Source organism: Lotus japonicus, chromosome 4 (genome assembly GCF_012489685.1).
Source record: "Lotus japonicus ecotype B-129 chromosome 4, LjGifu_v1.2".
NCBI lineage: Eukaryota > Viridiplantae > Streptophyta > Magnoliopsida > Fabales > Fabaceae > Lotus > Lotus japonicus.
This window is the reverse complement of record NC_080044.1, coordinates 54,588,623-54,596,628: the sequence shown is the minus strand read 5'-3', so window position 1 is coordinate 54,596,628 and position 8,006 is coordinate 54,588,623. Positions and strand designations below refer to the sequence as shown.

General features: G+C 34.3%; 1 pseudogene; it reads left to right on the top strand.

The window, feature by feature from the left end:
* The first annotated feature begins 5,898 nt into the window (after positions 1-5,898).
* LOC130715173 (signal peptidase complex subunit 3A-like) lies at positions 5,899-6,384 on the top strand (annotated as a pseudogene).
* Positions 6,385-8,006: the final 1,622 nt, after the last annotated feature.

The window sequence follows — 8,006 nt, the reverse complement described above, 5'->3', positions numbered from 1 at the left end:
GATGCTTAGGAAACAATTTAGGAATTAAAATGAGTGCTAAAAGGAGGAAAAAGGAAACCACATCTACAATCTACCTTTAAGTTTTCTTTCTTTGATTTTGTTTAGTTACCCCTTTTGAATCTGGTCCAAAAATTAAAGAAGCATGTTCTTTTTTTATTATTTAAAAACTTATGAGCAGCTACAGGTCTTCCTTTCCATGCATAATTGTTCCTTGAGACCATGAGGGTGATTGCATTGGCTTACTTATCTCTCCTACTATTGGTTGTAATGTTGTTCCAATTCCAAAACTCCTCCACTGCACATGGTTTTGTGAATTTTCAATACATTGAACTGGGTCTATGTCAAATTTTAGTCCTTCTCAAGCTAAAGAAGGTTTCAGACAAAAACAGGTGAAGGTGGTGAATATGTTCAGCATGATGAAAAAAGGAAAAATCTACACTGGTCCTCTAATCATTTGCATAAGAGATAAGTGGACATTTAAATTCACAAACATATGCATTAAACATTGTATAGAGAACTACAATCGGTACTATTTCAGCCTCTTCTCAAGACAAAATTTAGACTTTTTGCTGCTAATAGAAACCTGTCATTACAAAATTGATTAAAAAATACATATAACCTCACTTTCCTCAGTTTTCAAATGGGACATGTTTGACTCTCCTCCTATTCTCCTAATGTGATAATTAGTGTCTCAATCATGCCATAGTTATTACCAAAGTATATCTCATCACACTGTGCTACTTATTATTGTTAATCGATCAAGGGATTGAAGATTAATATAGTTGAGTTGATAATCTTTTACACTGAAAAACTGGGTAGTAAGATAAGAAATGGTGGGGGGAATCAATTTCATAGAACATATTTGTATGTGAATCAATAGGATACATAGGGGTCAAACAACGAAACTTTAATCCCAGCAAATTATCTACCTTGGTGAATCCAACTCTTTTATCTTCTTTATTTCTGCCAGTACCTAAGTTCCTGATTGACCGTCGAGTTAATTATGACCGACGAGGATTTAGGAGGCGTAACTCTAGGACTCTTAGTTCTTTCACTAGTGTAGCCATGTCTTCTCGCAGCCATAGATGCTAGTGATTTTGCTGGTGGCACCCCAAGGGAGGGGGTGTAGTGCGATGTTGAAGGGTTTAGCGCTGACATAGCTCGAGGGGCCTTGTATTCCTTCTACTTGTGCCCTATTACACCACACTTATAGCAAAGACTATGTAATTTCTAGAATTTCAAGAAGGCCTAAGCCTTGGGTAGTAGCATCCTTGGAACCCAGAACCATGTGGGTAAGGGATTGTTGACATCTACGATGAGTCTGACCCGAAAGAAAGTCCTTAGCATAGTGCCTCCTATAATAAGGTTTTCAATCTCCAGGATTTCCTCGATTCTATTAGCTATTTTTGCGACATTTGCAGTTGACATGACCTATATCGGTAGTCTGTGGATCTATACCCAGAAGGGTACGAGGTTGGAGTGGACCTCATAGATAGAAACTTGCGGTACCCAGTACTGCAGGTTGAGTAGATGTCCCATCACATTACAGAGGGCATCATTCATTACCCTCGTTGCATCTTCTTCATGTTGAAAAGTGAACATTAGCGAGTTAACACCCATTAAGCTCAGGGTTGTTCCAAGCTTTAGATAAGATGTTCTTGGTTTCCCCTTTGTTTAGGGTTTTGGTTGAGATTATTTTCCCCATTATAGTTTTCTTTGCAATTTCCCGACTTCCTTCTTCATCGATGTGCAGATCTATGGTATCTCCATCCAGTTCTGGTGGAGCTTCCTTGTGCGGTGGTGGGTTGAGGCTCGTTGAGCCTCGAGGCTGCTCTTCGTTCAGTGAGCTCATTTGCACTCAGTCCCTTCTGATTCTAAGCGGAAAAGAGTCAAATGGTACTTGAAGGCAAGAAACCTCAGAAGTTCCCCTATTAGGGAGGTGCTGCTCCGCTAGAAGGAGAGAAAGCTCTTCTTAGATCAAGATGGGTAAAATCCTAGCAGAGCCTAAAAGAGAGAAAGTTGACGCAATTATGAGATATCCTAAGATCATCGTGCATCAGCCTTAGAAGCGTTTTCTCGGGTAATACCTCTGTCAGAGCTCCAAGAATAATCTTGGCCTCTTTTAGACCCAACATCTTGTATTTCTATTTTGTTCCCAATTGGACCAATCATGTGCCTTCAGATTTATTATATCTTTGTTACCACCCCAAAAGCTGAACTAGGAAGAATCTTCTTCGATAACATCAAATCCAACCTTTTTTTTAGATCTCCTCCTTGAAACATTTTGGGCTCTTCTAGACCCAACATTTTGTACTTTATCTTTATTTCTTCCCCAACAGGAGGAATCATTTGATCTGGGCTTATCTCTCTGCTAGCTTGGCTTAGAAGAGCCTTGGAAAACACCACCTACAACCTTACATTCAGATTTTAACTTTTTAGAGCTCCGAGAATCATCTTGGACTCTTTTAGGCCTACTATCATGTATTTCACATATATTTTCCCCCCCAAGCTTTCTAATGGCTTGAGTTTGTTTTTGTATGATCTATAGTTGAGTCTCATGGCTTCAATTGGGATGATTCTTTTTGTTTCAAGAATCCTCTTAGGCTCTTCACATCCACTATCTTGTGGTACAATTTTTTTTCTTTCCAAAGTTTACTAATCAAATACTGAGAAACGTAATGATTGGTCAGCTCTGGAAAGAAAAAATTTGTTCAACAAGATAGTGTATGTGAAAGTGCCTAAGAGGATTCTTGAAACAAAAAGAAACATCCCAATTGAAACTATGAGACTCAACTACTACATATCAAACAAAAACAAACTCAAGCCGTTAGGAAGCTTGAGGGGAAAATAAGTGTGAAATACATGATGGTGGGCCTAAAAGAGCCCAAGGTGATTCTTGGAGCTCTTATAAATTTATAGTTGAATGTAAGGTTGAAGGTGATGTTATACAAGACTCTTCTTAGACAAATTAGTGGAGAGTTAAACCCAAGTTGAATGATTCCTCCAATTGGTGAAGAAATAAAGACGGAATAAAAGATGTTTGGTCTAGAAGAGCGCAAAATTAATCATGGAAGAGATCTAAGAAATAGGTTGAATTTGATGTTATCCAAGAAAACTCTTCTAAGTTCAGCTTTTGGGGTGGTAGCAAAAATACAACAAAGCTGAAAGCAAATGACTGATCAAATTTGTGACAAAATAAAGGTGAAATACAAGATGATGAGTCTAAAAGATTCAAAATAATTCTTGGATCTCTAAAAAAGATGCTACCTAGGAAATCTCTTCTAAAGATTCATGGAGTGAAAATACTATTTCATTTTATAACTCTACTAAAAGCTAGAGAAGAAAATGATCAGGTGAGTACTATGATGTTGATTGTACTAAACATATAATTGAAAAAATGGTACTCATGGAGACTGTCATGTCATTAGAGCCAATATATATAGCTTCATGGTCTAGGAAAAATCAAAGAACACTAGTATTAACTTTAATGAAATAAACATTTAATTTCACGTGTATATATAATTAAAAAATAAATTCTAATAACTAAGATACCAATCACAACTTGAGAAAATATTAAAAATAATAAATGAAATAAGTACTATTATATATATCATAAATATGTTAAGCATTAAAATTATTTAATGTCATAAATTCTATTAGCTAATAAATATTTATAAAAGTATAAATTTTAATTTTTTTTAAATGACACTATATATTATTTACTATACTTTTTTATAATGTATTGAATTCTTTTAATGACATAGTTAAAATATTAATATCAAAAATAGTAAAAATTTTGATTTTATATTATTCATATTATGAATTGATTGTTAATTATACTTTATATTATTCATTTTAAGGATAATTAATAATTAATTATTGTTTGGAATTAATTAGTATTGTAAGTTATATAAAAGTCAAACATCTTTTAACTAATTTTAATACTAATATATTTTAATCATATATATGAGAAATTGATTATTTCTACAATAATAATATAAATGATCATTAATAACTAATTATAATTTTTGTTAATAACTTTTACATTATTTATTATAGAACTAATCAATTTAACGTATACTAGTACTTTTGACCCGTGCGATGCACGGGGAATATTCATTTTTGTTTTTTTTATGATTTTTTAAATATATGTTATTTTTTAAAAGATATTTTATGGATTAGAAGAAAAAAAATATTTTAAATATAAGAAATCATAAATTTGTAAATTTTTTTAATGAATGTTTGTTTTTTGTTTTTTTGAGTTTCTATTTTTGGTTTTTATCTTTTGTCGTTGTTTTCCTAGATGCTCGATTGAAGTAGGTAACCCTTGTTGTTGATTACCTAAAAACATATCTTTTTTGTTACGCCTAATGGATCAGTAAGAAACAGATTACCTTTAGTCGGGAGTTGTACGTACTCCATTACCCATTCGATAATCTTACCATAGTGGAGCATCAAGAAAATAAGATTCAAAATAAAACTATTAAAATGGAAACAAATAAGTGAATGCAAAACAATAGAGAAATGAAATTAGTCATTATCTTTGACTCATGCAAAATCTCAAACGTGACGGGAACAATGAAGCTAGTCATGACAAAGTATGAACTTTTACTTTATTGTCTATGTACATATGATTGTGTCTATATATAAATGTCAAGGGTGTGGATACTTTGATTGTAATTATGTGATATGTGCATTGCAAAGAAGAGCTTAAAATGTAAATCAATTTTAAACAAGGGAACGGGAAGCCAAGAGTCAAATTAAATTTAAATAAACTAATAAATAATAATTTATCACCAATTTTTTTTGTCTTTTACTCATTTACAACCATACCGTTTTTAATATAATATATATAGTATATAATTGAAAAAATCTACATGGAACAAAATAAGGAGAAAAAAGGGGAGACTCTTGAGTTTTTTTTTATTACATGGAGGAATAAAGCCCAAAAGACTCTTGAGTTTTTAGTAGGGTAGTTTAGGAATTGAGCATACATAATTAGTAAAAATATTCATGAAAGGGTTTTACATCGGAAAGATAAATTACACCCTCCAGGGATTGATCCCTAAACCTCCCTCACCCAACCTACATGTTCCCTAACTCTTACCATTTGAGTTATCATTCGAGGACAGATGATTTATTATTAAGGATGAGAATTTCATATTTTTAATATAATCATCAATGTGTGTGTGAGATATCTACTACTTCTTATTCATGAGTTTAGATTTCACTATTCCTACAAAACAACCAATCACATTACGCCATCTGTCCTTATTTTTGTTACTTTTTCAAATTTTTTTTTCATCTCCATCGTTCATCTGATTTTCTTCTTTTTCCTGATTTCCTGTTTTTTGACCTACTTCTACGTCACATGAGTGTACTCTCACCCATCCATCGCAGCTCAGTGTTTCCTCTCCAATGTCATCATCGTCCGCTGGCTACTTCTATTGCTTGCTCATCCATATCTACAGCTCAGTTTCTCATCTGCTCCCGTCAAATCGCATCTCTGCTTCATTCAATTGCATCCTCGCCGACCTTCCGTGTTCAAGGAGGTTTCGCTCGCCGAAAATGGTGGAACCAGCCATATTTCGACAGGTACCTCCATTCACTGTTATTTGTTCATCCTTCTTTCTAAAATCCAGATTTGAGTGCATTCCCAAGGAGCAAATCTCGGATGAGTAATCCTTTCGTCTGTTTCCAGTCTAAATCACTTTAAATGTTACTGATTTAATTTGATTTTTTCATCCACAATGTGAACTTGATTTTTGGAGTAAACATTTTAGGTAGTAGATTTCTCTATAAATACTCCCTATGTGGTGAAGGGAGAGTCATCTACCACCGTCGCTCTCCCTCTCTGAGCGGAGTCATCGTTGGGTCGCAACGGAAAAAGCCACCAAAATGCATTCATTCAGGTACAGAGCCAACGCTCTGCTCTTATTTGCCATAATCATTCTGGCCTTTATGTGCGGCATGTTCCTTCTCTGATACACTCAATTCCCCTTCCCCTCTGTCCAAGTCCCGATCCTGAAGATCAACTGGTTTCAAAAACAGCCCAACGACAATGACATTGAATATATCAGAAGATTTGTAGTCTCTTTTCACGTGGAACACAAAACAGGTTTTTGTATTTATAGCTGCTGAATGTGAAACTCCAAAACATTCCTTGAACCAGATATCCTTGTGGGATGGTTCATTCCCTCTAAAAAGCATGCCAAGTTTTGGATCCACACATCAAATAAGTACCACTTCATTGATCAGGGAAGCAATTTGTGTGGTAAAGAATTCAACTTGACTGTGCACTGGCATGTTATGCCAAAGACTGGCAAAAGGTTAGCAGATAAAATAGTTATACCAGGTTACCGATTGCCTGAGGAATATAGATGATGATGCCTTCTTGTCATGTTAATGTTTTAGCTGTAACTTTAAAGAGCTAGGATCAGAGGAAAGGATTTCATGTTTTGGATGTTGGAAATCAATATGATTTTTAACTTTGAACACTTGCACATCCGAAATTTGGTTGTGAGTATTTTCATTCATCCTGCTTTCCCCTATCCCATTTGTACCTTTGTTCAACCATTTGTGTATTTTCACTGATTTCTCTGATGTCTGAAATAGCTGCAGGCTGGAAAAAGTTATCAAACTGCATTGCTTTAAGGGTAAAAGAACCTCATAAGCAGAACTGTGCAATCTTTCAATGGGTTTCCACATATCTAATGCTTTTACTGACATGGTGAATTTATTTTTTAACCTTACCTCCACATCCTTCCGTTGAAACAATTTCCCTTTTAACATGAACTCGTGCTCCAGCAAATCACTTTTTGGATCATATTCAGCTCTGCATATCAGTAAAAGATGCAATCATATCTCAATAATTTAAAATTTGAAATGAAAATAATGCAAATTAATTAGTGATACATGTAAGTCCTTGTGAGTTCATCTAATCTAACACCATGATTGCAGAAAGATATTGAAGTGGGTAGCCACTCTGTCACAGGTATGCCACATACAGCTGCATAATTAGCATAACCATGCCTCAAGCTATATATTGCAGCTGAAGTTCATCACATATCATTAAAATTAAAACTTAAATGTATTCTATGGCTTACTTTATATAGACTAACCACTACATTATTTAACAAAATGTTTTATGTTTCCTTACTCCTTAGCTTTGAGTACCTTATAACATTCATTATGTCCTACATCTTATAATTTTCCATGTGCATATGTCCCTCATGGGGGAAATGATGGATGGAATTTTTCATCCATTTTCTATATTTTGTGAGCATTCTCTCATGCACCTTGTCATCCATAACACTTTTATTTTTATGGTTTCTCCTTCTTTGGTTCTCAGCCCTTATCCCCATCTACCCATAGAAAATTCAGGTCCAAAAATATCACAATGTTTCAAGAAATTTTGTTGAGTAAAGCCTACTGTACATTTCAGGTTGTTGTAGAATGTAGACTGTCCAAGGAGACACCTGGTTGTTTCTGCCATTTAATGTAGAAAACTTGAACCCAAGGCAATGGAAGATAGATGTTTTAATTGAATTTTGATAGAAGGAAGTAAGATAGACATCACCACAGTATAGGATAATAGACATAGGGAGTAAGGAATTTAATTAGCTTCTTTCAAGTTATTTTTCTACATCATTGGTTGGCTACTTTCATATATTGGTTGGCTACTTTCATGTATAGTTTTGTTCTACTATTTTTTTTTAATCTTATTGAGGTAATAAAATGCTGCTGTTCCTCATAGATTCCAAAGGCCTTCAGGAGTAATTCCTTCTTCAATGCTGGGTTTGGAGGCTTTTACAGGAAGTCTTGATGACTTTGGCTTTGAAGATAATCTAAGTTTTAATGATATGAATTTGACTTAATAATGCAGTTGCTGATTTTTTCTTTAAAATCAATACCAAGTTGTTGTACCTTCTCTTTTCGGTGTTTCACTACCAAATGTGTGTGTGAGAGAGAGAGAGAGAGAGACATACAGACAGAGTTCAGTGACT